Source organism: Puntigrus tetrazona, chromosome 10 (assembly GCF_018831695.1).
Source record: "Puntigrus tetrazona isolate hp1 chromosome 10, ASM1883169v1, whole genome shotgun sequence".
Classification (NCBI taxonomy): Eukaryota; Metazoa; Chordata; class Actinopteri; order Cypriniformes; family Cyprinidae; genus Puntigrus; species Puntigrus tetrazona.
This window is the reverse complement of record NC_056708.1, coordinates 14,679,988-14,706,734: the sequence shown is the minus strand read 5'-3', so window position 1 is coordinate 14,706,734 and position 26,747 is coordinate 14,679,988. Positions and strand designations below refer to the sequence as shown.

At 38.2% G+C, this 26,747-nt stretch overlaps 26 non-coding genes and 25 pseudogenes across 26 annotated transcripts; all 51 read right to left on the bottom strand.

The window, feature by feature from the left end:
* Window positions 1–154: 154 nt before the first annotated feature.
* LOC122353394 lies at window positions 155–273 on the bottom strand (annotated as a pseudogene).
* A 261-nt stretch (window positions 274–534) lies between these two features.
* Window positions 535–653, bottom strand: LOC122353286 (annotated as a pseudogene).
* Window positions 654–928: 275 nt separating this feature from the next.
* Window positions 929–1,047, bottom strand: LOC122353282 (annotated as a pseudogene).
* A 274-nt stretch (window positions 1,048–1,321) lies between these two features.
* Window positions 1,322–1,440, bottom strand: LOC122353349 (annotated as a pseudogene).
* Window positions 1,441–1,700: 260 nt separating this feature from the next.
* LOC122353342 lies at window positions 1,701–1,819 on the bottom strand (annotated as a pseudogene).
* Window positions 1,820–6,718: 4,899 nt separating this feature from the next.
* On the bottom strand, window positions 6,719–6,837 carry LOC122353392 (annotated as a pseudogene).
* A 266-nt stretch (window positions 6,838–7,103) lies between these two features.
* On the bottom strand, window positions 7,104–7,222 carry LOC122353361 (annotated as a pseudogene).
* Window positions 7,223–7,498: 276 nt separating this feature from the next.
* LOC122353382 lies at window positions 7,499–7,617 on the bottom strand (annotated as a pseudogene).
* A 276-nt stretch (window positions 7,618–7,893) lies between these two features.
* Window positions 7,894–8,012, bottom strand: LOC122353491. The gene has a single exon (XR_006252026.1). It is a non-coding gene; the product is annotated as a 5S ribosomal RNA (ribosomal RNA).
* A 272-nt stretch (window positions 8,013–8,284) lies between these two features.
* Window positions 8,285–8,403, bottom strand: LOC122353473. The gene has a single exon (XR_006252009.1). It is a non-coding gene; the product is annotated as a 5S ribosomal RNA (ribosomal RNA).
* Window positions 8,404–8,677: 274 nt separating this feature from the next.
* On the bottom strand, window positions 8,678–8,796 carry LOC122353472. The gene has a single exon (XR_006252008.1). It is a non-coding gene; the product is annotated as a 5S ribosomal RNA (ribosomal RNA).
* Window positions 8,797–9,069: 273 nt separating this feature from the next.
* On the bottom strand, window positions 9,070–9,188 carry LOC122353471. The gene has a single exon (XR_006252007.1). It is a non-coding gene; the product is annotated as a 5S ribosomal RNA (ribosomal RNA).
* A 276-nt stretch (window positions 9,189–9,464) lies between these two features.
* On the bottom strand, window positions 9,465–9,583 carry LOC122353493. Its single transcript, XR_006252028.1, has one exon. It is a non-coding gene; the product is annotated as a 5S ribosomal RNA (ribosomal RNA).
* A 274-nt stretch (window positions 9,584–9,857) lies between these two features.
* On the bottom strand, window positions 9,858–9,976 carry LOC122353470. Its single transcript, XR_006252006.1, has one exon. It is a non-coding gene; the product is annotated as a 5S ribosomal RNA (ribosomal RNA).
* A 271-nt stretch (window positions 9,977–10,247) lies between these two features.
* LOC122353469 lies at window positions 10,248–10,366 on the bottom strand. The gene has a single exon (XR_006252005.1). It is a non-coding gene; the product is annotated as a 5S ribosomal RNA (ribosomal RNA).
* Window positions 10,367–10,640: 274 nt separating this feature from the next.
* On the bottom strand, window positions 10,641–10,759 carry LOC122353468. The gene has a single exon (XR_006252004.1). It is a non-coding gene; the product is annotated as a 5S ribosomal RNA (ribosomal RNA).
* Window positions 10,760–11,031: 272 nt separating this feature from the next.
* On the bottom strand, window positions 11,032–11,150 carry LOC122353461. The gene has a single exon (XR_006251998.1). It is a non-coding gene; the product is annotated as a 5S ribosomal RNA (ribosomal RNA).
* Window positions 11,151–11,428: 278 nt separating this feature from the next.
* Window positions 11,429–11,547, bottom strand: LOC122353274 (annotated as a pseudogene).
* Window positions 11,548–11,816: 269 nt separating this feature from the next.
* LOC122353355 lies at window positions 11,817–11,935 on the bottom strand (annotated as a pseudogene).
* A 276-nt stretch (window positions 11,936–12,211) lies between these two features.
* Window positions 12,212–12,333, bottom strand: LOC122353321 (annotated as a pseudogene).
* Window positions 12,334–12,608: 275 nt separating this feature from the next.
* Window positions 12,609–12,727, bottom strand: LOC122353281 (annotated as a pseudogene).
* Window positions 12,728–13,004: 277 nt separating this feature from the next.
* Window positions 13,005–13,123, bottom strand: LOC122353464. The gene has a single exon (XR_006252000.1). It is a non-coding gene; the product is annotated as a 5S ribosomal RNA (ribosomal RNA).
* Window positions 13,124–13,397: 274 nt separating this feature from the next.
* Window positions 13,398–13,516, bottom strand: LOC122353462. The gene has a single exon (XR_006251999.1). It is a non-coding gene; the product is annotated as a 5S ribosomal RNA (ribosomal RNA).
* A 274-nt stretch (window positions 13,517–13,790) lies between these two features.
* LOC122353284 lies at window positions 13,791–13,910 on the bottom strand (annotated as a pseudogene).
* A 276-nt stretch (window positions 13,911–14,186) lies between these two features.
* On the bottom strand, window positions 14,187–14,306 carry LOC122353433 (annotated as a pseudogene).
* Window positions 14,307–14,579: 273 nt separating this feature from the next.
* LOC122353460 lies at window positions 14,580–14,698 on the bottom strand. Its single transcript, XR_006251997.1, has one exon. It is a non-coding gene; the product is annotated as a 5S ribosomal RNA (ribosomal RNA).
* A 275-nt stretch (window positions 14,699–14,973) lies between these two features.
* Window positions 14,974–15,092, bottom strand: LOC122353300 (annotated as a pseudogene).
* Window positions 15,093–15,367: 275 nt separating this feature from the next.
* LOC122353316 lies at window positions 15,368–15,485 on the bottom strand (annotated as a pseudogene).
* Window positions 15,486–15,760: 275 nt separating this feature from the next.
* Window positions 15,761–15,879, bottom strand: LOC122353458. Its single transcript, XR_006251996.1, has one exon. It is a non-coding gene; the product is annotated as a 5S ribosomal RNA (ribosomal RNA).
* Window positions 15,880–16,154: 275 nt separating this feature from the next.
* On the bottom strand, window positions 16,155–16,273 carry LOC122353446. Its single transcript, XR_006251995.1, has one exon. It is a non-coding gene; the product is annotated as a 5S ribosomal RNA (ribosomal RNA).
* Window positions 16,274–16,546: 273 nt separating this feature from the next.
* Window positions 16,547–16,665, bottom strand: LOC122353480. Its single transcript, XR_006252015.1, has one exon. It is a non-coding gene; the product is annotated as a 5S ribosomal RNA (ribosomal RNA).
* A 275-nt stretch (window positions 16,666–16,940) lies between these two features.
* On the bottom strand, window positions 16,941–17,059 carry LOC122353435. The gene has a single exon (XR_006251994.1). It is a non-coding gene; the product is annotated as a 5S ribosomal RNA (ribosomal RNA).
* Window positions 17,060–17,333: 274 nt separating this feature from the next.
* On the bottom strand, window positions 17,334–17,452 carry LOC122353424. Its single transcript, XR_006251993.1, has one exon. It is a non-coding gene; the product is annotated as a 5S ribosomal RNA (ribosomal RNA).
* Window positions 17,453–17,728: 276 nt separating this feature from the next.
* Window positions 17,729–17,847, bottom strand: LOC122353412. The gene has a single exon (XR_006251992.1). It is a non-coding gene; the product is annotated as a 5S ribosomal RNA (ribosomal RNA).
* Window positions 17,848–18,121: 274 nt separating this feature from the next.
* On the bottom strand, window positions 18,122–18,240 carry LOC122353400. The gene has a single exon (XR_006251991.1). It is a non-coding gene; the product is annotated as a 5S ribosomal RNA (ribosomal RNA).
* Window positions 18,241–18,514: 274 nt separating this feature from the next.
* On the bottom strand, window positions 18,515–18,633 carry LOC122353276 (annotated as a pseudogene).
* A 277-nt stretch (window positions 18,634–18,910) lies between these two features.
* Window positions 18,911–19,032, bottom strand: LOC122353443 (annotated as a pseudogene).
* Window positions 19,033–19,306: 274 nt separating this feature from the next.
* LOC122353389 lies at window positions 19,307–19,425 on the bottom strand. Its single transcript, XR_006251990.1, has one exon. It is a non-coding gene; the product is annotated as a 5S ribosomal RNA (ribosomal RNA).
* A 274-nt stretch (window positions 19,426–19,699) lies between these two features.
* On the bottom strand, window positions 19,700–19,818 carry LOC122353333 (annotated as a pseudogene).
* A 272-nt stretch (window positions 19,819–20,090) lies between these two features.
* Window positions 20,091–20,209, bottom strand: LOC122353328 (annotated as a pseudogene).
* A 272-nt stretch (window positions 20,210–20,481) lies between these two features.
* LOC122353478 lies at window positions 20,482–20,600 on the bottom strand. Its single transcript, XR_006252014.1, has one exon. It is a non-coding gene; the product is annotated as a 5S ribosomal RNA (ribosomal RNA).
* A 274-nt stretch (window positions 20,601–20,874) lies between these two features.
* LOC122353481 lies at window positions 20,875–20,993 on the bottom strand. Its single transcript, XR_006252016.1, has one exon. It is a non-coding gene; the product is annotated as a 5S ribosomal RNA (ribosomal RNA).
* A 282-nt stretch (window positions 20,994–21,275) lies between these two features.
* Window positions 21,276–21,394, bottom strand: LOC122353377. Its single transcript, XR_006251989.1, has one exon. It is a non-coding gene; the product is annotated as a 5S ribosomal RNA (ribosomal RNA).
* A 272-nt stretch (window positions 21,395–21,666) lies between these two features.
* LOC122353360 lies at window positions 21,667–21,785 on the bottom strand (annotated as a pseudogene).
* A 275-nt stretch (window positions 21,786–22,060) lies between these two features.
* LOC122353453 lies at window positions 22,061–22,178 on the bottom strand (annotated as a pseudogene).
* A 275-nt stretch (window positions 22,179–22,453) lies between these two features.
* Window positions 22,454–22,572, bottom strand: LOC122353366. The gene has a single exon (XR_006251988.1). It is a non-coding gene; the product is annotated as a 5S ribosomal RNA (ribosomal RNA).
* Window positions 22,573–22,846: 274 nt separating this feature from the next.
* On the bottom strand, window positions 22,847–22,965 carry LOC122353353. Its single transcript, XR_006251985.1, has one exon. It is a non-coding gene; the product is annotated as a 5S ribosomal RNA (ribosomal RNA).
* A 273-nt stretch (window positions 22,966–23,238) lies between these two features.
* On the bottom strand, window positions 23,239–23,356 carry LOC122353356 (annotated as a pseudogene).
* A 272-nt stretch (window positions 23,357–23,628) lies between these two features.
* LOC122353407 lies at window positions 23,629–23,747 on the bottom strand (annotated as a pseudogene).
* Window positions 23,748–24,021: 274 nt separating this feature from the next.
* LOC122353340 lies at window positions 24,022–24,140 on the bottom strand. Its single transcript, XR_006251984.1, has one exon. It is a non-coding gene; the product is annotated as a 5S ribosomal RNA (ribosomal RNA).
* Window positions 24,141–24,401: 261 nt separating this feature from the next.
* LOC122353456 lies at window positions 24,402–24,510 on the bottom strand (annotated as a pseudogene).
* Between the last annotated feature and the right edge of the window lie 2,237 nt (window positions 24,511–26,747).

Sequence of the window (26,747 nt, the reverse complement as noted above, 5' to 3'; positions counted from 1 at the left end):
TTAGGTAAGTAGTTAAAAACAGTCAAACTCTGTTTAAAGAACAGCTACTTTAAAGGCAATTGAATTAAATAAGCAGTAAGGGAAAGCAAAGAGCTGGTCAAACTTTGGCCACACTAAGGGCCAGTGTATTAGATAAGTAGTGAAAAAACTCAAAAACTTACAGCACCTGGTATTCCTAGGCAGTCTCCCATTCAAGTACTAACTAGGCCCAACTCTGCTTAGCTTCTGAGATCAGACAATATCAGGCGTGAACAGGGTGGTATGGCCGTAAGCGAAAGCTGCTGCAAAAAGCCCCCTATTTTAAGGTGAGGCACACTAAATAAGTAATGAAGGAAATACAAAAATTTTTTTCAAAATGAGCTACATTAAAGATAAGAGCATTAGTTAAGTAGTTAAAAACAGTCAAACTCTGTTTAAAGAACAGCTACTTTAAAGGCAATTGAATTAAATAAGCAGTAAGGGAAAGCAAAGAGCTGGTCAAACTTTGGCCACACTAAGGGCCAGTGTATTAGATAAGTAGTGAAAAAACTCAAAAAACTACAGCACCTGGTATTCCTAAGCAGTCTCCCATCCAAGTACTAACTAGGCCCAACTCTGCTTAGCTTCTGAGATCCGACGAGATCAGGTGTGAACAGGGTGGTATGGCCGTAAGCGAAAGCTGCTGCAAAAAGCCACCTATTTTAAGGTGAGGCACACTAAGTGCCATTATACTAGATAAGTAATGAATGAAATACAAAAAAATACTTCAAAATGAGCTACATTAAAGATAAGAGCATTAGTTAAGTAGTTAAAACAGTCAAACTATGTTTAAAGAACAGCTACTTTAAAGGCAATTGAATTAAATAAGCAGTAAGGGAAAGCAAAGAGCTGGTCAAACTTTGGCCACACTAAGGGCCAGTGTATTAGATAAGTAGTGAAAAAACTCAAAAACATACAGCACCTGGTATTCCTAGGCAGTCTCCCATCCAAGTACTAACTAGGCCCAACTCTGCTTAGCTTCTGAGATCAGACGAGATCAGGCGTGAACAGGGTGGTATGGCCATAAGCTAAAGCTGCTGCAAAAAGCCCCCTATTTTAAGGCGAGGCACACTAAGTGCCATTATACTAAATAAGTAATGAATGAATTACAAAAAAATACTTCAAAATGAGCTACATTAAAGATAAGAGCATTAGTTAAGAAGTTAAAAACAGTCAAACTCTGTTTAAAGAACAGCTACTTTAAAGGCAATTGAATTAAATAAGCAGTAAGGGAAAGCAAAGAGCTGGTCAAACTTTGGCCACACTAAGGGCCAGTGTATTAGATAAGTAGTGAAAAACTCAAAAATTACAGCACCTGGTATTCCTAGGCAGTCTCCCATCCAAGTACTAACTAGGCCCAACTCTGCTTAGCTTCTGAGATCAGACGATATCAGGCGTGAACAGGGTGGTATGGCCGTAAGCGAAAGCTGCTGCAAAAAGCCCCCTATTTTAAGGTGAGGCACACTAAATAAGTAATGAATGAAATACAAAAAAAATTTTCAAAATGAGCTACATTAAAGATAAGAGCATTAGTTAAGTAGTTAAAACAGTCAAACTCTGTTTAAAGAACAGCTACTTTAAAGGCAATTGAATTAAATAAGCAGTAAGGGAAAGCAAAGAGCTGGTCAAACTTTGGCCACACTAAGGGTCAGTGTATTAGATAAGTAGTGAAAAAACTCAAAAACTTACAGCACCTGGTATTCCTAAGAAGTCTGCCATCCAAGTACTAACTAGGTCCAACTCTGCTTAGCTACTGAGATCAGATGAGATCAGGCGTGAACAGGGTGGTATGGCCGTAAACAAAGAAAGCTGCTGCAAAAGCCCCCTATTTTAAATTATAGGCACACTAAATTGCCATTATACAAATAAGTAATGAATGAAATACAAAAAAAACTTTAAAATGAGCTACATTAAAGATAAGAGCCTTGGATTAAGTAGTTCAAAACAGTCAAACTCTGTTTAAAGAACAGCTACTTTAAAGGCAATTGAATTAAATAAGCAGTAAGGGAAAACAAAGAGAGCTGGTCAAACTTTGGCCACACTAAGGGCCAGTGTATTAGATAGAAGTAGTGAAAAACTCAAAACTTACAGCAGCTGGTATTCCTAGGCAGTCTCCCATCCAAGTACTAACTGGGCCCAACTCTGTAGCTTCTGAGATCAGACAATATCAGACATGAACAGGGTGGTATGGCCGTAGCGAAAGCTGCTGCAAAAGCCCCTATTTTAAGGTGAGGCACACTAAATAAGTAATGAATGAAATACAAAAATTTTTTCAAAATAGGCTTCCCAGTAAAGATAAGAGCATTAGTTAAGTAGTTAAAAACAGTCAAACTCTGTTTAAAGAACAATACTTTAAGAGCAATTGAATTAAATAAGCAGTAAGGGAAGCAAGAGCTGGTCAAACTTTTGGCCACACTAAGGGCCAGTGTATTAGATAAGTAATTAGAAAAACTCAAAAAGCACAGCACCTGGTATTCTAAAGCAGTCTCCATCCAAGTACTAACTAGGCCCAACTCTGCTTAGCTTTACAGGATCAGGCAGAGGATCAGGTGTGAACAGGGTGGTATGGCCGTGGCGAAGCTGCTGTAAAAAGCCCTATTTTAAGATTGAGAGCACACTAGGGTGCCATTTATACTAGATAAGTATGAATGAAATACAAAAAATGCTTTAAAATGGGCCATTGAAGATAAGGCATTAGTTAGTAGTTAAAAACAGTCAAACTCTGTTTTAAGAACAGCTACTTTAAAGGCAATTGAATTAAATAAGCAGTAAGGGAAAACAAAGAGCTGGTCAAACTTTGGCACACTAAGGGCCAGTGTATTAGATAAGTGGTAAACTCAAAAAACTTACACACCTGGTATTCTAAAGTCTGCCATCCAGAAGTACTAACTGGTCAACTCTGTAGCTACTGAGATCAGATGAGATCAGGCGTAAGAACAGGGTGGTATGGCCATGTGGCTGCTGCAAAAAGCCCCTATTTTAGGTGAGGCACACTAAATTGCCCATTATACTAGATAAGTAATGAATGAAATACAAAAAATACTTTAAAATGAGCTACATTAAAGATAAGAGCATTAGTTAAGTAGTTAAAAACAGTCAAACTATGTTTAAAGAACAGCTACTTTAAAGGCAATTGAATTAAATAAGCAGTAAGGGGAAAGCAAGAGCTGGTCAAACTTTGGCCACACACAAGGGCCAGTGTATTAGATAAGTAGTGAAAAAACTCAAAACTTACAGCACCTGGTATTCCTATTGATCTCACCCAAGTACTAACTAGGCCCAACTCATAGCGCTTCTGAGATCAGGCGAGATCAGGCATGAACAGGGTGGTATGGCCGTGGCAGCTTCTGCAAAAGCCCCTATTTTAAAGGTGAGGCACACTAAGTGCCATTATACTAGATAAATTAATGAATGAAATACAAAAAATACTTCAAAATGAGCTACATTAAAGATAAGAAGCGATAGTTAAGTAGTTAAAAACAGTCAAACTCTGTTTAAGAACAGCTACTTTAAAGGCAATTGGATACAAATAAGCAGTAAGGAAAGCAAAGAGCTGGTAAACTTTAGCCACCCTAAGGGCCAGTGTATTAGATAGAAGTAGTGAAAAAACTCAAAAACACAGCACCTGGTATTTCCTAGGCAGTCTCCCATCAAGTACTAACTAGGCCCAACTCTGTAGCTTCTGAGATCAAGAGCGTGAACAGGGTGGTATGGCCGTGGCAGCTGCTGCAAAAGCCCTATTTTAGGTTGAGGCACACTAAGTGCCATTATACTAGATAAGTAATGAATGAAATACAAAAAAATACTTAAAATGAGCTACATTAAAAGATAAGGCATTAGTTAAGTAGTTAAAACAGTCAAACTCTGTTTAAAGAACAGTACTTTAAGGCAATTGAATTAAATAAGCAGTAAGGGAAGCAAGGCTGGTCAAACTTTGGCCACACACAGGAGCCAGTGTATTAGATAAGTAGTGAAAAAACTCAAAACTTACGGCACCTGGTATTCCCTAGGCAGTCTCTCCCATCCAGAACTAACTAGGCCCAACTCTGTAGCTGCAGGATCAGGCGAGATCAGGCGTGAACAGGTGGTATGGCCGTGTGACTGCTGCCAAAAGCCCCTATTTTAAGGTGAGGCACACTAAGTGCTATTATACTGGGCGTAATGAATGAAATACAAAAAATGCTTAAAATGAGCTACATTAAAAGATAAGAGCATTAGTTAAGTAGTTAAAAGCTCAGTCAAACTCTGTTTTTTAAGTAAGAAGCTACTTTAAAGGCAATTGAATTAAATAAGCAATGAGGGAAAGCAAAGGCTACAGATGGAAACTTGCTTTACAAGGGAGCCAGTGTATTAGATAAATGGGAAAAACTCAAAACCCTACAGCACCTGGGTATTCCTAGGCTGTCTCAATCCAAGTGCTAGCTAGGCCCAGCTCTGCTTAGCTTCTGAGATCAGACGAGATCGAGAGCGTGAACAGGTGGTATGGCCATAAGCAAAGCTGCTGCAAAAGCCCCTATTTTGGGTGAGGCACTAAATTGCCATTATACTAGATAAGTAATGAATGAAATGCAAAAAAATACTTTAAGATATATGAGCTACATTAAAGATAAGAGGCATTAGTTAAGTAGTTAAAAACAGTCAAACTCTGTTTAAGAACAGCTACTTAAAGGCAATTGAATTAAATAAGCAGTAAAGGGAAAACCAAAGAGCTGGTCAAACTTTGGCCACACTAAGGGCCAGTGTATGAGATAAGTAGTGAAAAATTCAAAACTTACAGCACCTGGTATTTCTAAGCAGTCTCAGCCAAGTACTAACTGGACCAACTCTGCTTAGCTTCTGACATCAGAGCGAGATCAGTGCAAAAAGACAGAGATGGTATGGCCACATAGCGAAAGCTGCTGCAAGCCCCTATTTAGACCTGAACACTAGTGCCATTATGCTGAATAAGTAATGAATGAAATACAAAAAAATACTTAAAATGAGCTTCATTAAAGATAAGAGCATTAGTTAAGTAGTTAAAACAGTCAAACTCTGTTTAAGAACAGCTACTTTAAGGCAATTGATTAAATAAGCAGTAAAGGAAAACAAAACTGGTCAAACTTTATGGCCACACTAGGGCAAGTGTATTAGATAGAGTAGTAGAAAAATTCAAAACTTACAGCACCTGGTGTTCTAAGCAGTCTCCCATCCAAGTACTAGCTAGGACCAACTCTGCTTAGCCTGACGTGAGCGGATCAGGTGAACAGAGATTGAGTATGGCCATAAAAGAAGCTGCTGCAAAGCCCTATTTTAAGGTGAGGCACATAGATGCCATTATACTGAATAAGTAATGAATGAAATACAAAATACTTCAAAATAGAGCTACATTAAAGATAAGAGCATTAGTTAAGTAGTTAAAAACAGTCAAACCTGTTTAAAGAACAGCTACTTTAAAGGCAATTGAATTAAATAAGCAGTAAGGGAAAGCAAAGAAGCTGGTCAAACTTTGGCCACACTAAGAGCCAGTGTATTAGATAAGTATTAGAAAAAACTCAAAACAGTACAGTACCACACACAAATGTTCCTAGGCAGTCTCCCATCCAAGTACTAATAGGCCCAACTCTGTAGTTTCTGAGATCAGAGCGATATCAGGCGTGAACAGGGTGTGGTATGGCCGTAAGCTAAAGCTGCTGCAAAGCCCTATTTAGGTGAGGCACACTAAATAAGTAATGAATGAAATACAAAAAAATACTTAAAATGAGCTACATTAAAGATAAGAGCATTAGTTAAGTAGTTAAAAACAGTCAAACTCTGTTTAAAAATTACAACTACTTTAAAAGGCAATTGAATTAAATAAGCGGTAAGAGGAAAGCAAAGAGAGCTGGTCAAACTTTGGCCACACACTAAAGAGACCAGTGTATTAGATAAGTGGTAGAAAAACTCAAAACTTACAGCACCTGGTATTCCTAGGCAGTCTCTATCAAGTGCTAGGGCCCAACTCTGCCGCTTTAGCTTCAAGTCAGGCGTGAACAGTTGTGGTATGGCTGTAAGCGAAAGCTGCTGCAAAAGCCCCTATTTTAAGGTGAGGCACACTAGGAGTGCCCATTATATAGATAAGTAATGAATGAAATACAAAAAAATACTTCAAAGAATATGAGCTACATTAAAGATAAGAGCATTAGTTAAGTAGTTAAAACAGTCAAACTCTACTTTTAAGTACAGCTACTTTAAAAGGCAATTGAATTAAATAAGCAGTAAGGAAGCAAAGAGGCTGATCAGAGCTTTGGCCACACTAAAGGGCCAGTGTATTAGATAAGTAGTAGAAAAGACTTAAAACTTACAGCACCTGGTTGTCTCTGCAGTCTCCCATCCAAGTACTATCTAGGCCCAACTCTGCCAGCTTCTGAGATCTGATGGGATCAGCGTGAACAGAATTAGCATCGCATCGTGAAAGTTGCCTTAAAGCCCTATTTCCAGGTAGAGAGCCACTAAATTACCATTATACTACATAAGTAATGAATGAAATACAAAATACTTTAAAAACAGGCTACATTAAAGATAAGAGCATTAGTTAAGTAGTTAAAAACAGTCAAACTCTGTTTAAAGAACAGCTACTTTAAAGGCAATTGAATTAAATAAGCAGTAAGGGAAAGCAAAGAGCTGGTCAAACTTTGGCCACACTAAGGGCCAGTGTATTAGATAAGTAGTGAAAAAACTCAAAAACTTACAGCCCCTGGTATTCCTAGGCAGTCTCCCATCCAAGTACTAACTAGGCGCAACTCTGCTTAGCTTCTGAGATCAGACGAGACCAGGCGTGAACAGGGTGGTATGGCCGTAAGCAAAAGCTGCTGCAAAAAGCCCCCTATTTTAAGGTGAGGCACCCTAAGTGCCATTATACTAGATAAGTAGTGAATGAAATACAAAAAAATACTTCAAAATGAGCTACATTAAAGATAAGAGCATTAGTTAAGTAGTTAAAAACAGTCAAACTCTGTTTAAAGAACAGCTACTTTAAAGGCAATTTAATTAATAAGCAGTAAGGGAAAGCAAAGAGCTGGTCAAACTTTGGCCACACTAAGGGCCAGTGTATTAGATAAGTAGTGAAAAAACTATGGCACCTGGAATTCATAGGCAGTCTCCCATCCAAGTACTAACTAGGCCCAACTCTGCTTAGCTTCTGAGATCAGACGAGATCAGGCGTGAACAGGGTGGTATGGCCGTAAGCGAAAGCTGCTGCAAAAAGCCCCCTATTTTAAGGTGAGGCACACTAAGAGCCATTATACTAGATAAGTAATGAATGAAATACAAAAAATACTTCAAAATGAGATACATTAAAGATAAGAGCATTAGTTAAGTAGTTAAAAACAGTCAAACTCTGTTTAAAGAACAGCTACTTTAAAGGCAATTGAATTAAATAAGCAGTAAGGGAAAGCAAAGAGCTGGTCAAACTTTGGCCACACTAAGGGCCAGTGTATTAGATAAGTAGTGAAAAAACTCAAAAAAATGATGGCACCTGGAATTCATAGGCAGTCTCCCATCCAAGTACTAACTAGGCCCAACTCTGCTTAGCTTCTGAGATCAGACGAGATCAGGCGTGAACAGGGTGGTATGGCCGTAAGCGAAAGCTGCTGCAAAAAGCCCCCTATTTTAAGGTGAGGCACACTAAGTGCCATTATACTAGATAAGTAATGAATGAAATACAAAAAAATACTTCAAAATGAGCTACATTAAAGATAAGAGCATTAGTTAAGTAGTTAAAAACAGTCAAACTCTGTTTAAAGTACAGCTACTTTAAAGGCAATTGAATTAAATAAGCAGTAAGGGAAAGCAAAGAGCTGGTCAAACTTTGGCCACACTAAGGGCCAGTGTATTAGATAAGTAGTGAAAAAACTCTAAAACTTACAGCACCTGGTATTCCTAGGCAGTCTCCCATCCAAGTACTAACTAGGCCCAACTCTGCTTAGCTTCTGAGATCAGACGAGATCAGGCGTGAACAGGGTGGTATGGCCATAAGCAAAGCTGCTGCAAAAGCCCCTATTTTAAGGTGAGGCACACTAAGTGCCATTATACTAGATAAGTAATGAATGAAATAAAAAAAAATACTTCAAAATGAGCTACATTAAAGATAAGAGCATTAGTTAAGTAGTTAAAAACAGTCAAACTCTGTTTAAAGAACAGCTACTTTAAAGGCAATTGAATTAAATAAGCAGTAAGGGAAAGCAAAGAGCTGGTCAAACTTTGGCCACACTAAGGGCCAGTGTATTAGATAAGTAGTGAAAAACTCAAAAACTTACAGCACCTGGTATTCCTAGGCAGTCTCCCATCCAAGTACTAACTAGGCCCAACTCTGCTTAGCTTCTGAGATCAGACGAGATCAGGCGTGAACAGGGTGGTATGGCCGTAAGCAAATGCTGCTGCAAAAAGCCCCCTATTTTAAGGTGAGGCACACTAAGTGCCATTATACTAGATAAGTAATGAATGAAATACAAAAAAATACTTCAAAATGAGCTACATTAAAGATAAGAGCATTAGTTAAGTAGTTAAAAACAGTCAAACTCTGTTTAAAGAACAGCTACTTTAAAGGCAATTGAATTAAATAAGCAGTAAGGGAAAGCAAAGAGCTGGTCAAACTTGGCCACACTAAGGGCCAGTGTATTAGATAAGTAGTGAAAAACTCAAAAACTTACAGCACCTGGTATTCCTAGGCAGTCTCCCATCCAAGTACTAACTAGGCCCAACTCTGCTTAGCTTCTGAGATCAGACGAGATCAGGCGTGAACAGGGTGGTATGGCCGTAAGCTAAAGCTGCTGCAAAAAGCCCCTATTTTAAGGTGAGGCACACTAAGTGCCATTATACTAGATAAGTAATGAATGAAATACAAAAAAATACTTCAAAATGAGCTACATTAAAGATAAGAGCATTAGTTAAGTAGTTAAAAACAGTCAAACTCTGTTTAAAGAACAGCTACTTTAAAGGCAATTGAATTAAATAAGCAGTAAGGGAAAGCAAAGAGCTGGTCAAACTTTGGCCACACTAAGGGCCAGTGTATTAGATAAGTAGTGAAAAACTCAAAACTTACAGCACCTGGTATTCCTAGGCAGTCTCCCATCCAAGTACTAACTAGGCCCAACTCTGCTTAGCTTCTGAGATCAGACGAGATCAGGCGTGAACAGGGTGGTATGGCCGTAAGCTAAAGCTGCTGCAAAAAGCCCCCTATTTTAAGGTGAGGCACACTAAGTGCCATTATACTAGATAAGTAATGAATGAAATACAAAAAAATACTTCAAAATGAGCTACATTAAAGATAAGAGCATTAGTTAAGTAGTTAAAAACAGTCAAACTCTGTTTAAAGAACAGCTACTTTAAAGGCAATTGAATTAAATAAGCAGTAAGGGAAAGCAAAGAGCTGGTCAAACTTTGGCCACACTAAGGGCCAGTGTATTAGATAAGTAGTGAAAAAACTCAAAAACCTACAGCACCTGGTATTCCTAGGCAGTCTCCCATCCAAGTACTAACTAGGCCCAACTCTGCTTAGCTTCTGAGATCAGACGAGATCAGGCGTGAACAGGGTGGTATGGCCGTAAGCAAAAAGCTGCTGCAAAAGCCCCTATTTTAAGGTGAGGCACACTAAGTGCCATTATACTAGATAAGTAATGAATGAAATACAAAAAAATACTTCAAAATGAGCTACATTAAAGATAAGAGCATTAGTTAAGTAGTTAAAAACAGTCAAACTCTGTTTAAAGAACAGCTACTTTAAAGGCAATTGAATTAAATAAGCAGTAAGGGAAAGCAAAGAGCTGGTCAAACTTTGGCCACACTAAGGGCCAGTGTATTAGATAAGTAGTGAAAAACTCAAAAACTTACAGCACCTGGTATTCCTAGGCAGTCTCCCATCCAAGTACTAACTAGGCCCAACTCTGCTTAGCTTCTGAGATCAGACGAGATCAGGCGTGAACAGGGTGGTATGGCCGTAAGCGAAAGCTGCTGCAAAAAGCCCCTATTTTAAGGTGAGGCACACTAAGTGCCATTATACTAGATAAGTAATGAATGAAATAAAAAAATACTTCAAAATGAGCTACATTAAAGATAAGAGCATTAGTTAAGTAGTTAAAAACAGTCAAACTCTGTTTAAAGAACAGCTACTTTAAAGGCAATTGAATTAAATAAGCAGTAAGGGAAAGCAAAGAGCTGGTCAAACTTTGGCCACACTAAGGGCCAGTGTATTAGATAAGTAGTGAAAAACTCAAAACTTACAGCACCTGGTATTCCTAGGCAGTCTCCCATCCAAGTACTAACTAGGCCCAACTCTGCTTAGCTTCTGAGATCAGACGAGATCAGGCGTGAACAGGGTGGTATGGCCGTAAGCGAAAGCTGCTGCAAAAAGCCCCTATTTTAAGGTGAGGCACACTAAGTGCCATTATACTAGATAAGTAATGAATGAAATACAAAAAAATACTTCAAAATGAGCTACATTAAAGATAAGAGCATTAGTTAAGTAGTTAAAAACAGTCAAACTCTGTTTAAAGAACAGCTACTTTAAAGGCAATTGAATTAAATAAGCAGTAAGGGAAAGCAAAGAGCTGGTCAAACTTTGGCCACACTAAGGGCCAGTGTATTAGATAAGTAGTGAAAAACTCAAAAACTTACAGCACCTGGTATTCCTAGGCAGTCTCCCATCCAAGTACTAACTAGGCCCAACTCTGCTTAGCTTCTGAGATCAGACGAGATCAGGCGTGAACAGGGTGGTATGGCCGTAAGCTAAAGCTGCTGCAAAAGCCCCTATTTTAAGGTGAGGCACACTAAGTGCCATTATACTAGATAAGTAATGAATGAAATACAAAAAATACTTCAAAATGAGCTACATTAAAGATAAGAGCATTAGTTAAGTAGTTAAAAACAGTCAAACTCTGTTTAAAGAACAGCTACTTTAAAGGCAATTGAATTAAATAAGCAGTAAGGGAAAGCAAAGAGCTGGTCAAACTTTGGCCACACTAAGGGCCAGTGTATTAGATAAGTAGTGAAAAACTCAAAAACTTACAGCACCTGGTATTCCTAGGCAGTCTCCCATCCAAGTACTAACTAGGCCCAACTCTGCTTAGCTTCTGAGATCAGACGAGATCAGGCGTGAACAGGGTGGTATGGCCGTAAGTAAGCTAAAGCTGCTGCAAAAAGCCCCTATTTTAAGGTGAGGCACACTAAGTGCCATTATACTAGATAAGTAATGAATGAAATACAAAAAATACTTCAAAATGAGCTACATTAAAGATAAGAGCATTAGTTAAGTAGTTAAAAACAGTCAAACTCTGTTTAAAGAACAGCTACTTTAAAGGCAATTGAATTAAATAAGCAGTAAGGGAAAGCAAAGAGCTGGTCAAACTTTGGCCACACTAAGGGCCAGTGTATTAGATAAGTAGTGAAAAAACTCAAAAACTTACAGCACCTGGTATTCCTAGGCAGTCTCCCATCCAAGTACTAACTAGGCCCAACTCTGCTTAGCTTCTGAGATCAGGCGAGATCAGGCGTGAACAGGGTGGTATGGCCGTAAGCTAAAGCTGCTGCAAAAAGCCCCTATTTTAAGGTGAGGCACACTAGTGCCATTATACTAGATAAGTAATGAAATATAAAAAAATACTTCAAAATGAGCTACATTAAAGATAAGAGCATTAGTTAAGTAGTTAAAAACAGTCAAACTCTGTTTAAAGAACAGCTACTTTAAAGGCAATTGAATTAAATAAGCAGTAAGGGAAAGCAAAGAGCTGGTCAAACTTTGGCCACACTAAGGGCCAGTGTATTAGATAAGTAGTGAAAAAACTCAAAACTTACAGCACCTGGTATTCCTAGGCAGTCTCCCATCCAAGTACTAACTAGGCCCAACTCTGCTTAGCTTCTGAGATCAGACGAGATCAGGCGTGAACAGGGTGGTATGGCCGTGTAAGCTAAAGCTGCTGCAAAAGCCCCTATTTTAAGGTGAGGCACACTAAGTGCCATTATACTAGATAAGTAATGAATGAAATACAAAAAAATACTTCAAAATGAGCTACATTAAAGATAAGAGCATTAGTTAAGTAGTTAAAAACAGTCAAACTCTGTTTAAAGAACAGCTACTTTAAAGGCAATTGAATTAAATAAGCAGTAAGGGAAAGCAAAGAGCTGGTCAAACTTTGGCCACACTAAGGGCCAGTGTATTAGATAAGTAGTGAAAAAACTCAAAAACCTACAGCACCTGGTATTCCTAGGCAGTCTCCCATCCAAGTACTAACTAGGCCCAACTCTGCTTAGCTTCTGAGATCAGACGACGAGATCAGGCGTGAACAGGGTGGTATGGCCGTAAGCAAAAGCTGCTGCAAAAAGCCCCCTATTTTAAGGTGAGGCACACTAAAGTGCCATTATACTAGATAAGTAATGAATGAAATACAAAAAATACTTCAAAATGAGCTACATTAAAGATAAGAGCATTAGTTAAGTAGTTAAAAACAGTCAAACTCTGTTTAAAGAACAGCTACTTTAAAGGCAATTGAATTAAATAAGCAGTAAGGGAAAGCAAAGAGCTGGTCAAACTTTGGCCACACTAAGGGCCAGTGTATTAGATAAGTAGTGAAAAACTCAAAAAACTACAGCACCTGGAATTCCTAGGCAGTCTCCCATCCAAGTACTAACTAGGCCCAACTCTGCTTAGCTTCTGAGATCAGACGAGATCAGGCGTGAACAGGGTGGTATGGCCGTAAGCGAAAGCTGCTGCAAAAAGCCCCTATTTTAAGGTGAGGCACACTAAGTGCCATTATACTAGATAAGTAATGAATGAAATACAAAAAAAAAATACTTCAAAATGAGCTACATTAAAGATAAGAGCATTAGTTAAGTAGTTAAAAACAGTCAAACTCTGTTTAAAGAACAGCTACTTTAAAGGCAATTGAATTAAATAAGCAGTAAGGGAAAGCAAAGAGCTGGTCAAACTTTGGCCACACTAAGGGCCAGTGTATTAGATAAGTAGTGAAAAACTCAAAAACTTACAGCACCTGGTATTCCTAGGCAGTCTCCCATCCAAGTACTAACTAGGCCCAACTCTGCTTAGCTTCTGAGATCAGACGAGATCAGGCGTGAACAGGGTGGTATGGCCGTAAGCTAAAGCTGCTGCAAAAAGCCCCCTATTTTAAGGTGAGGCACACTAAGTGCCATTATACTAGATAAGTAATGAATGAAATACAAAAAAATACTTCAAAATGAGCTACATTAAAGATAAGAGCATTAGTTAAGTAGTTAAAAACAGTCAAACTCTGTTTAAAGAACAGCTACTTTAAAGGCAATTGAATTAAATAAGCAGTAAGGGAAAGCAAAGAGCTGGTCAAACTTTGGCCACACTAAGGGCCAGTGTATTAGATAAGTAGTGAAAAACTCAAAACTTACAGCACCTGGTATTCCTAGGCAGTCTCCCATCCAAGTACTAACTAGGCCCAACTCTGCTTAGCTTCTGAGATCAGACGAGATCAGGCGTGAACAGGGTGGTATGGCCGTAAGCAAAAGCTGCTGCAAAAAGCCCCTATTTTAAGGTGAGGCACACTAAGTGCCATTATACTAGATAAGTAATGAATGAAATACAAAAAATACTTCAAAATGAGCTACATTAAAGATAAGAGCATTAGTTAAGTAGTTAAAAACAGTCAAACTCTGTTTAAAGAACAGCTACTTTAAAGGCAATTGAATTAAATAAGCAGTAAGGGAAAGCAAAGAGCTGGTCAAACTTTGGCCACACTAAGGGCCAGTGTATTAGATAAGTAGTGAAAAAACTCAAAAACTTATGGCACCCTGGTATTCCTAGGCAGTCTCCCATCCAAGTACTAACTAGGCCCAACTCTGCTTAGCTTCTGAGATCAGACGAGATCAGGCGTGAACAGGGTGGTATGGCCATAAGCTAAAGCTGCTGCAAAAAGCCCCCTATTTTAAGGTGAGGCACACTAAGTGCCATTATACTAGATAAGTAATGAATGAAATACAAAAAAATACTTCAAAATGAGCTACATTAAAGATAAGAGCATTAGTTAAGTAGTTAAAAACAGTCAAACTCTGTTTAAAGAACAGCTACTTTAAAGGCAATTGAATTAAATAAGCAGTAAGGGAAAGCAAAGAGCTGGTCAAACTTTGGCCACACTAAGGGCCAGTGTATTAGATAAGTAGTGAAAAAACTCAAAAACTTACAGCACCTGGTATTCCTAGGCAGTCTCCCATCCAAGTACTAACTAGGCCCAACTCTGCTTAGCTTCTGAGAGATCAGAGAGATCAGGCGTGAACAGGGTGGTATGGCTGTAAGCAAAAGCTGCTGCAAAAAGCCCCTATTTTAAGGTGAGGCACACTAAGTGCCATTATACTAGATAAGTAATGAATGAAATACAAAAAATACTTCAAAATGAGCTACATTAAAGATAGAGCATTAGTTAAGTAGTTAAAAACAGTCAAACTCTGTTTAAAGAACAGCTACTTTAAAGGCAATTGAATTAAATAAGCAGTAAGGGAAAGCAAAGAGCTGGTCAAACTTTGGCCACACTAAGGGCCAGTGTATTAGATAAGTAGTGAAAAAACTCAAAAACTTACAGCACCTGGTATTCCTAGGCAGTCTCCCATCCAAGTACTAACTAGGCCCAACTCTGCTTAGCTTCTGAGATCAGACGAGATCAGGCGTGAACAGGGTGGTATGGCCGTAAGCTAAAGCTGCTGCTGCAAAAAGCCCCTATTTTAAGGTGAGGGTGAGTGCCATTATACTAGATAAGTAATGAATGAAATACAAAAAAAAATACTTCAAAATGAGCTACATTAAAGATAAGAGCATTAGTTAAGTAGTTAAAAACAGTCAAACTCTGTTTAAAGAACAGCTACTTTAAAGGCAATTGAATTAAATAAGCAGTAAGGGAAAGCAAAGAGCTGGTCAAACTTTGGCCACACTAAGGGCCAGTGTATTAGATAAGTAGTGAAAAACTCAAAAACTTACAGCACCTGGTATTCCTAGGCAGTCTCCCATCCAAGTACTAACTAGGCCCAACTCTGCTTAGCTTCTGAGATCAGACGAGATCAGGCGTGAACAGGGTGGTATGGCCGTAGAAGCAAAGCTGCTGCAAAAAGCCCCTATTTTAAGGTGAGGCACACTAAGTGCCATTATACTAGATAAGTAATGAATGAAATACAAAAAATACTTCAAAATGAGCTACATTAAAGATAAGAGCATTAGTTAAGTAGTTAAAAACAGTCAAACTCTGTTTAAAGAACAGCTACTTTAAAGGCAATTGAATTAAATAAGCAGTAAGGGAAAGCAAAGAGCTGGTCAAACTTTGGCCACACTAAGGGCCAGTGTATTAGATAAGTAGTGAAAAAACTCAAAAACTTACAGCACCTGGTATTCTAGGCAGTCTCCCATCCAAGTACTAACTAGGCCCAACTCTGCTTAGCTTCTGAGATCAGACGAGATCAGGCGTGAACAGGGTGGTATGGCCGTAAGCTAAAGCTGCTGCAAAAAGCCCCTATTTTAAGGTGAGGCACACTAAGTGCCATTATACTAGATAAGTAATGAATGAAATACAAAAAAATACTTCAAAATGAGCTACATTAAAGATAAGAGCATTAGTTAAGTAGTTAAAAACAGTCAAACTCTGTTTAAAGAACAGCTACTTTAAAGGCAATTGAATTAAATAAGCAGTAAGGGAAAGCAAAGAGCTGGTCAAACTTTGGCCACACTAAGGGCCAGTGTATTAGATAAGTAGTGAAAAAACTCAAAAACTTACAGCACCTGGTATTCCTAGGCAGTCTCCCATCCAAGTACTAACTAGGCCCAACTCTGCTTAGCTTCTGAGATCAGACGAGATCAGGCGTGAACAGGGTGGTATGGCCGTAAGCAAAAGCTGCTGCAAAAAGCCCCCTATTTTAAGGTGAGGCACACTAAGTGCCATTATACTAGATAAGTAATGAATGAAATACAAAAATACTTCAAAATGAGCTACATTAAAGATAAGAGCATTAGTTAAGTAGTTAAAAACAGTCAAACTCTGTTTAAAGAACAGCTACTTTAAAGGCAATTGAATTAAATAAGCAGTAAGGGAAAGCAAAGAGCTGGTCAAACTTTGGCCACACTAAGGGCCAGTGTATTAGATAAGTAGTGAAAAAAACTCAAAAACTTACAGCACCTGGTATTCCTAGGCAGTCTCCCATCCAAGTACTAACTAGGCCCAACTCTGCTTAGCTTCTGAGATCAGACGAGATCAGGCGTGAACAGGGTGGTATGGCCGTAAGCTAAAGCTGCTGCAAAAAGCCCCTATTTTAAGGTGAGGCACACTAAGTGCCATTATACTAGATAAGTAATGAATGAAATAAAAAAATACTTCAAAATGAGCTACATTAAAGATAAGAGCATTAGTTAAGTAGTTAAAAACAGTCAAACTCTGTTTAAAGAACAGCTACTTTAAAGGCAATTGAATTAAATAAGCAGTAAGGGAAAGCAAAGAGCTGGTCAAACTTTGGCCACACTAAGGGCCAGTGTATTAGATAAGTAGTGAAAAAACTCAAAAACTTACAGCACCTGGTATTCCTAGGCAGTCTCCCATCCAAGTACTAACTAGGCCCAACTCTGCTTAGCTTCTGAGATCAGACGAGATCAGGCGTGAACAGGGTGGTATGGCTGTAAGCGAAAGCTGCTGCAAAAAGCCCCCTATTTTAAGGTGAGGCACACTAAGTGCCATTATACTAGATAAGTAATGAATGAAATACAAAAAAATACTTCAAAATGAGCTACATTAAAGATAAGAGCATTAGTTAAGTAGTTAAAAACAGTCAAACTCTGTTTAAAGAACAGCTACTTTAAAGGCAATTGAATTAAATAAGCAGTAAGGGAAAGCAAAGAGCTGGTCAAACTTTGGCCACACTAAGGGCCAGTGTATTAGATAAGTAGTGAAAAACTCAAAAACTTACAGCACCTGGTATTCCTAGGCAGTCTCCCATCCAAGTACTAACTAGGCCCAACTCTGCTTAGCTTCTGAGATCAGACGAGATCAGGCGTGAACAGGGTGGTATGGCCGTAAGCTAAAGCTGCTGCAAAAAGCCCCTATTTTAAGGTGAGGCACACTAAGTGCCATTATACTAGATAAGTAATGAATGAAATACAAAAAAATACTTCAAAATGAGCTACATTAAAGATAAGAGCATTAGTTAAGTAGTTAAAAACAGTCAAACTCTGTTTAAAGAACAGCTACTTTAAAGGCAATTGAATTAAATAAGCAGTAAGGGAAAGCAAAGAGCTGGTCAAACTTTGGCCACACTAAGGGCCAGTGTATTAGATAAGTAGTGAAAAACTCAAAAACTTACAGCACCTGGTATTCCTAGGCAGTCTCCCATCCAAGTACTAACTAGGCCCAACTCTGCTTAGCTTCTGAGATCAGACGAGATCAGGCGTGAACAGGGTGGTATGGCCGTAAGCAAAAGCTGCTGCAAAAAGCCCCTATTTTAAGGTGAGAGGCACACTAAGTGCCATTATACTAGATAAGTAATGAATGAAATACAAAAAAATACTTCAAAATGAGCTACATTAAAGATAAGAGCATTAGTTAAGTAGTTAAAAACAGTCAAACTCTGTTTAAAGAACAGCTACTTTAAAGGCAATTGAATTAAATAAGCAGTAAGGGAAAGCAAAGAGCTGGTCAAACTTTGGCCACACTAAGGGCCAGTGTATTAGATAAGTAGTGAAAAACTCAAAAACTTACAGCACCTGGTATTCCTAGGCAGTCTCCCATCCAAGTACTAACTAGGCCCAACTCTGCTTAGCTTCTGAGATCAGACGAGATCAGGCGTGAACAGGGTGGTATGGCCGTAAGCTAAAGCTGCTGCAAAAAGCCCCTATTTTAAGGTGAGGCACACTAAGTGCCATTATACTAGATAAGTAATGAATGAAATACAAAAAAATACTTCAAAATGAGCTACATTAAAGATAAGAGCATTAGTTAAGTAGTTAAAAACAGTCAAACTCTGTTTAAAGAACAGCTACTTTAAAGGCAATTGAATTAAATAAGCAGTAAGGGAAAGCAAAGAGCTGGTCAAACTTTGGCCACACTAAGGGCCAGTGTATTAGATAAGTAGTGAAAAAACTCAAAACTTACAGCACCTGGTATTCCTAGGCAGTCTCCCATCCAAGTACTAACTAGGCCCAACTCTGCTTAGCTTCTGAGATCAGACGAGATCAGGCGTGAACAGGGTGGTATGGCCGTAAGCTAAAGCTGCTGCAAAAAGCCCCTATTTTAAGGTGAGGCACACTAAGTGCCATTATACTAGATAAGTAATGAATGAAATACAAAAAAATACTTCAAAATGAGCTACATTAAAGATAAGAGCATTAGTTAAGTAGTTAAAAACAGTCAAACTCTGTTTAAAGAACAGCTACTTTAAAGGCAATTGAATTAAATAAGCAGTAAGGGAAAGCAAAGAGCTGGTCAAACTTTGGCCACACTAAGGGCCAGTGTATTAGATAAGTAGGGAAAAACTCAAAAAACTACAGCACCTGGTATTCCTAGGCAGTCTCCCATCCAAGTACTAACTAGGCCCAACTCTGCTTAGCTTCTGAGATCAGACGAGATCAGGCGTGAACAGGGTGGTATGGCCGTAAGCAAATGCTGCTGCAAAAAGCCCCCTATTTTAAGGTGAGGCCCACTAAGTGCCATTATACTAGATAAGTAATGAATGAAATACAAAAAAATACTTCAAAATGAGCTACATTAAAGATAAGAGCATTAGTTAAGTAGTTAAAAACAGTCAAACTCTGTTTAAAAGAACAGCTACTTTAAAGGCAATTGAATTAAATAAGCAATAAGGGAAAGCAAAGAGCTGGTCAAACTTTGGCCACACTAAGGGCCAGTGTATTAGATAAGTAGTGAAAAAACTCAAAAAACTATGGCACCTGGAATTCATAGGCAGTCTACCATCCAAGTACTAACTAGGCCCAACTCTGCTTAGCTTCTGAGATCAGACGAGATCAGGCGTGAACAGGGTGGTGGTATGGCCGTAAGCGAAAGCTGCTGCAAAAAAGCCCCTATTTTAAGGTGAGGCACACTAAGTGCCATTATACTAGATAAGTAATGAATGAAATACAAAAAATACTTCAAAATGAGCTACATTAAAGATAAGAGCATTAGTTAAGTAGTTAAAAACAGTCAAACTCTGTTTAAAGAACAGCTACTTTAAAGGCAATTGAATTAAATAAGCAGTAAGGGAAAGCAAAGAGCTGGTCAAACTTTGGCCACACTAAGGGCCAGTGTATTAGATAAGTAGTGAAAAACTCAAAAACTTACAGCACCTGGTATTCCTAGGCAGTCTCCCATCCAAGTACTAACTAGGCCCAACTCTGCTTAGCTTCTGAGATCAGACGAGATCAGGCGTGAACAGGGTGGTATGGCCGTAAGCTAAAGCTGCTGCAAAAAGCCCCTATTTTAAGGTGAGGCACACTAAGTGCCATTATACTAGATAAGTAATGAATGAAATACAAAAAAATACTTCAAAATGAGGCTACATTAAAGATAAGAGCATTAGTTAAGTAGTTAAAAACAGTCAAACTCTGTTTAAAGAACAGCTACTTTAAAGGCAATTGAATTAAATAAGCAGTAAGGGAAAGCAAAGAGCTGGTCAAACTTTGGCCACACTAAGGGCCAGTGTATTAGATAAGTAGTGAAAAACTCAAAAACTACAGCACCTGCAATTCCTAGGCAGTCTCCCATCCAAGTACTAACTAGGCCCAACTCTGCTTAGCTTCTGAGATCAGACGAGATCAGGCGTGAACAGGGTGGTATGGCCGTAAGCAAAGCTGCTGCAAAAAGCCCCTATTTTAAGGTGAGGCACACTAAGTGCCATTATACTAGAGATAAGTAATGAATGAAATACAAAAAAATACTTCAAAATGAGCTACATTAAAGATAAGAGCATTAGTTAAGTAGTTAAAAACAGTCAAACTCTGTTTAAAGAACAGCTACTTTAAAGGCAATTGAATTAAATAAGCAGTAAGAGAAAGCAAAGAGCTGGTCAAACTTTGGCCACACTAAGGGCCAGTGTATTAGATAAGTAGAAAAACTCAAAAACTATGGCACCTGGAATTCCTAGGCAGTCTCCCATCCAAGTACTAACTAGGCCCAACTCTGCTTAGCTTCTGAGATCAGACGAGATCAGGCGTGAACAGGGTGGTATGGCCGTAAGCAAAAGCTGCTGCAAAAAGCCCCTATTTTAAGGTGAGGCACACTAAGTGCCATTATACTAGATAAGTAATGAATGAAATACAAAAAATACTTCAAAATGAGCTACATTAAAGATAAGAGCATTAGTTAAGTAGTTAAAAACAGTCAAACTCTGTTTAAAGAACAGCTACTTTAAAGGCAATTGAATTAAATAAGCAGTAAGGGAAAGCAAAGAGCTGGTCAAACTTTGGCCACACTAAGGGCCAGTGTATTAGATAAGTAGTGAAAAACTCAAAACTTACAGCACCTGGTATTCCTAGGCAGTCTCCCATCCAAGTACTAACTAGGCCCAACTCTGCTTAGCTTCTGAGATCAGACGAGATCAGGCGTGAACAGGGTGGTATGGCTGTAAGCTAAAGCTGCTGCAAAAAGCCCCTATTTTAAGGTGAGGCACACTAAGTGCCATTATACTAGATAAGTAATGAATGAAATACAAAAAAATACTTCAAAATGAGCTACATTAAAGATAAGAGCATTAGTTAAGTAGTTAAAAACAGTCAAACTCTGTTTAAAGAACAGCTACTTTAAAGGCAATTGAATTAAATAAGCAGTAAGGGAAAGCAAAGAGCTGGTCAAACTTTGGCCACACTAAGGGCCAGTGTATTAGATAAGTAGTGAAAAACTCAAAAACTTACAGCACCTGGTATTCCTAGGCAGTCTCCCATCCAAGTACTAACTAGGCCCAACTCTGCTTAGCTTCTGAGATCAGATGAGATCAGGCGTGAACAGGGTGGTATGGCCGTAAGGGAAAGCTGCTGCAAAAGCCCCTATTTTAAGGTGAGGCACACTAAGTGCCATTATACTAGATAAGTAATGAATGAAATGAAATACAAAAAAATACTTCAAAATGAGCTACATTAAAGATAAGAGCATTAGTTAAGTAGTTAAAAACAGTCAAACTCTGTTTAAAGAACAGCTACTTTAAAGGCAATTGAATTAAATAAGCAGTAAGGGAAAGCAAAGAGCTGGTCAAACTTTGGCCACACTAAGGGCCAGTGTATTAGATAAGTAGTAGTGAAAAAACTCAAAAACTTACAGCACCTGGTATTCCTAGGCAGTCTCCCATCCAAGTACTAACTAGGCCCAACTCTGCTTAGCTTCTGAGATCAGACGAGATCAGGCGTGAACAGGGTGGTATGGCCGTAAGCAAATGCTGCTGCAAAAAGCCCCCTATTTTAAGGTGAGGCACACTAAGTGCCATTATACTAGATAAGTAATGAATGAAATACAAAAAATACTTCAAAATGAGCTACATTAAAGATAAGAGCATTAGTTAAGTAGTTAAAAACAGTCAAACTCTGTTTAAAGAACAGCTACTTAAAGGCAATTGAATTAAATAAGCAGTAAGGGAAAGCAAAGAGCTGGTCAAACTTTGGCCACACTAAGGGCCAGTGTATTAGATAAGTAGTGAAAAACTCAAAAACTATGGCACCTGGAATTCATAGGCAGTCTCCCATCCAAGTACTAACTAGGCCCAACTCTGCTTAGCTTCTGAGATCAGACGAGATCAGGCGTGAACAGGGTGGTATGGCCGTAAGCTAAAGCTGCTGCAAAAAGCCCCCTATTTTAAGGTGAGGCACACTAAGTGCCATTATACTAGATAAGTAATGAATGAAATACAAAAAATACTTCAAAATGAGCTACATTAAAGATAAGAGCATTAGTTAAGTAGTTAAAAACAGTCAAACTCTGTTTAAAGAACAGCTACTTTAAAGGCAATTGAATTAAATAAGCAATAAGGGAAAGCAAAGAGCTGGTCAAACTTTTGCACACTAAGGGCCAGTGTATTAGATAAGTAGTGAAAAAACTCAAAAAAATGATGGCACCTGGAATTCATAGGCAGTCTCCAATCCAAGTACTAACTAGGCCCAACTCTGCTTAGCTTCTGAGATCAGACGAGATCAGGCGTGAACAGGGTGGTATGGCGTAAGCGAAAGCTGCTGCAAAAAGCCCCCTATTTTAAGGTGAGGCACACTAAGTGCCATTATACTAGATAAGTAATGAATGAAATACAAAAAAATACTTCAAAATGAGCTACATTAAAGATAAGAGCATTAGTTAAGTAGTTAAAACAGTCAAACTCTGTTTAAAGAACAGCTACTTTAAAGGCAATTGAATTAAATAAGCAGTAAGGGAAAGCAAAGAGCTGGTCAAACTTTGGCCACACTAAGGGCCAGTGTATTAGATAAGTAGTGAAAAAACTCTAAAACTTACAGCACCTGGTATTCCTAGGCAGTCTCCCATCCAAGTACTAACTAGGCCCAACTCTGCTTAGCTTCTGAGATCAGACGAGATCAGGCGTGAACAGGGTGGTATGGCCGTAAGCAAAAGCTGCTGCAAAAAGCCTCCTATTTTAAGGTGAGGCACACTAAGTGCCATTATACTAGATAAGTAATGAATGAAATACAAAAAAATACTTCAAAATGAGCTACATTAAAGATAAGAGCATTAGTTAAGTAGTTAAAAACAGTCAAACTCTGTTTAAAGAACAGCTACTTTAAAGGCAATTGAATTAAATAAGCAGTAAGGGAAAGCAAAGAGCTGGTCAAACTTTGGCCACACTAAGGGCCAGTGTATTAGATAAGTAGTGAAAAACTCAAAACTTACAGCACCTGGTATTCCTAGGCAGTCTCCCATCCAAGTACTAACTAGGCCCAACTCTGCTTAGCTTCTGAGATCAGACGAGATCAGGCGTGAACAGGGTGGTATGGCCGTAAGCGAAAGCTGCTGCAAAAAGCCCCTATTTTAAGGTGAGGCACACTAAGTGCCATTATACTAGATAAGTAATGAATGAAATACAAAAAAATACTTCAAAATGAGCTACATTAAAGATAAGAGCATTAAGTAAGTAGTTAAAACAGTCAAACTCTGTTTAAAGAACAGCTACTTTAAAGGCAATTGAATTAAATAAGCAGTAAGGGAAAGCAAAGAGCTGGTCAAACTTTGGCCACACTAAGGGCCAGTGTATTAGATAAGTAGTGAAAAACTCAAAAACTTACAGCACCTGGTATTCCTAGGCAGTCTCCCATCCAAGTACTAACTAGGCCCAACTCTGCTTAGCTTCTGAGATCAGACGAGATCAGGCGTGAACAGGGTGGTATGGCGTAAGCAAAAGCTGCTGCAAAAGCCCCTATTTTAAGGTGAGGCACACTAAGTGCCATTATACTAGATAAGTAATGAATGAAATACAAAAAAATACTTCAAAATGAGCTACATTAAAGATAAGAGCATTAGTTAAGTAGTTAAAAACAGTCAAACTCTGTTTAAAGAACAGCTACTTTAAAGGCAATTGAATTAAATAAGCAGTAAGGGAAAGCAAAGAGCTGGTCAAACTTTGGCCACACTAAGGGCCAGTGTATTAGATAAGTAGTGAAAAACTCAAAACCTACAGCACCTGGTATTCCTAGGCAGTCTCCAATCCAAGTACTAGCTAGGCCCAACTCTGCTCAGCTTCTGAGATCAGACAAGATCAGGCGTGAACAGGGTGGTATGGCCGTAAGCAAATGCTGCTGCAAAAAGCCCCCTATTTTAAGGTGAGGCACACTAAGTGCCATTATACTAGATAAGTAATGAATGAAATACAAAAAATACTTCAAAATGAGCTACATTAAAGATAAGAGCATTAGTTAAGTAGTTAAAAACAGTCAAACTCTGTTTAAAGTACAGCTACTTTAAAGGCAATTGAATTAAATAAGCAGTAAGGGAAAGCAAAGAGCTGGTCAAACTTTGGCCACACTAAGGGCCAGTGTATTAGATAAGTAGTAAAAAAACTCAAAACTTACAGCACCTGGTATTCCTAGGCAGTCTCCCATCCAAGTACTAACTAGGCCCAACTCTGCTTAGCTTCTGAGATCAGACGAGATCAGGCGTGAACAGGGTGGTATGGCCGTAAGCTAAAGCTGCTGCAAAAAGCCCCCTATTTTAAGGTGAGGCACACTAAATAATTATATGAATAAAATACAAAAAATACTTCAAAATGAGCTACATTAAAGATAAGAGCATTAGTTAAGTAGTTAAAAACAGTCAAACTCTGTTTAAAGTACAGCTACTTTAAAGGCAATTGGATTAAATAAGCAGTAAGGGAAAGCAAAGAGCTGGTCAAACTTTGGCCACACTAAGGGCCAGTGTATTAGATAAGTAGTGAAAAAACTCAAAAACTTACAGCACCTGGTATTCCTAGGCAGTCTCCCATCCAAGTACTAACTAGGCCCAACTCTACTTAGCTTCTGAGATCAGGCTTGAACAGGGTGGTATGGCCGCAAGCTAAAGCTGCTGCAAAAAGGCCCCTATTTTAAGGTGAGGCACACAGTGCCATTATACTAATAAGTAATGAATGAAATACAAAAAGATTTTTCAAAATGAGCTACATTAAAGATAAGAGCATTAGTTAAGTAGTTAAAAACAGTCAAACTCTGTTTAAAGAACAGCTACTTTAAAGGCAACTGAATTAAATAAGCAGTAAGGGAAAGCAAAGAGCTGGTCAAACTTTGGCCACACTAAGGGCCAGTGTATTAGATAAGTAGTGAAAAAACTCAAAAATTACAGCACCTGGTATTCCTAGGCAGTCTCCCATCCAAGTACTAACTAGGCCCAACTCTGCTTAGCTTCTGAGATCACACGAGATCAGGCGTGAATTTTTTTTTTTTTTTTTTTTTTTTTTTTTTAATTTGAACAGTCATATTTTAACAGTCATTCAATAACATTTCCAATCCAGAGTCCATTAAAATCTTGCAAACTTCCTTGGTAAAAACATTATAAAACAGACCAATTTTCTCTTCTTGTTTAAAATAATAAAACAAGCATTGAACATACTTTTCAAATTTCCTTTTAAACACATTCCACACATCCAATAAAATATTTTCTTTTTTTTGCCACTATCCTTCTTTCCCATATTGCACTCTTAATCAGCATCACAATTAAATTGATAAGTTTTTTGTTTTTACATTGCTTATCCAAACCCAACATCACCACCTTATTCCATTCAAAACTTTCATTATCATCCCCTCTCAAACTTAAAATCAAACTTTTGCATTTACCATTAAAATCCTCCAGTTCGTTACAATATAAAAACAGGTGTAAAAATCCTTCATCATTATCATTACAAACTTTACAAGTAGCGCTTCGTTCCATTCCAATTTTGTTTAAAATGACATCTGTAAAAATCACTTTGTGTCTAATAAAATATTCAGAGTTTTCCAATTTCGTTTGTACAAATTTTCCATTTAGGTTCCCCCATATACTGTCTTCTTTTAAATCGTTAAATTTCTGTAGCCAATATGCATTCACAGCAGGCTTCTTAAAAACAGCATTTCTAAAAACAGAGTAAAACCTTTTCACCGTACATTCATTAAAAACATGCAGTTTTTCCCCCGTCCTCACATACAAGTCTTTTTCTTGCTTGTCTTCTTCCATATTTTCAATTCTCTTTATCCACTCTTGCGGTATTGCATTCTTAATCACGTCATATTTGTTTATTATCTCTCGTGTGCTATAATCCTCCTTTGCCTCCTCCATCACATCCACAATGTATCGCACTGGTAAAAACCCTTCTTTAAATTCATATAAAACATCTCTGACTTTTGTGATCCCCACATCCCACCATTTCTTAAAAAATACCTCCTTCCCTTGATTTAAAATACAGTTGTTTAAGAATAAAGGCTGATTTAAAATGTTCTCTCGACCTTGTGGCTTAAAATGCACATTATTTAAAAATTTGCTCCACGCCCCCAGTAGTTCTTTATAAAAATCTGGCAGCATATCCGTCATCCATTTTTTTGTTTTCATCCATAAAATGTGGTCCCCCAAATTAAAATGACTACATTTATTTAAAAAATACCCCATTGTTCTCTTCCATGCCGCTTTGTTATCTTCGTCCATGTACTTTTGAATCATTTTTACCCTCAGACTGTTCTTTCTTTGTTCCACATCCATTAACCCCAATCCTCCCTTCCCCACCTCTCCAATTAAAGTGTTATGTGCTATTCTTGGCGGCTTTCCTTCCCATAAAAAATCTAAAAAACATTTGTTCAGCCTTTTTTCTACCCACAACGGCATAGATGCCACATATAAAATATGCCATAACTTAGAAACCATTAAAACATTCAAAATTAAAACCTTTCCTTTCAAAGTTAATGACATTAATTTCCAAAAGATCAACCTTCTCTCAATCCCTCCTAAAATTTCTTCCCACATTGTTCCTTCCGCTTTCTTTTCATCCCTCCCCATTATAATACCTAAAATCTTTATTTCATTAGTTTCCCTAAAAGTAAAGTGCCCGGTTAAAACCTCCGTCCCCCAAATCTCATGTACACCGTTTTATCCTCATTAACTTTAGCCCCCGATGCCCTGCAAAATTTTTGTACTACTTTCATTGATTCCCTTACACTGGCCAGATCTTTTAACATTAGTGTTGTATCATCAGCATACTGAAATATATTATTCTCCCCTCCTTCTATACCTATCCCTTTTATTTGTCCCTCCTTCTTTATCGCTAATCCCAGT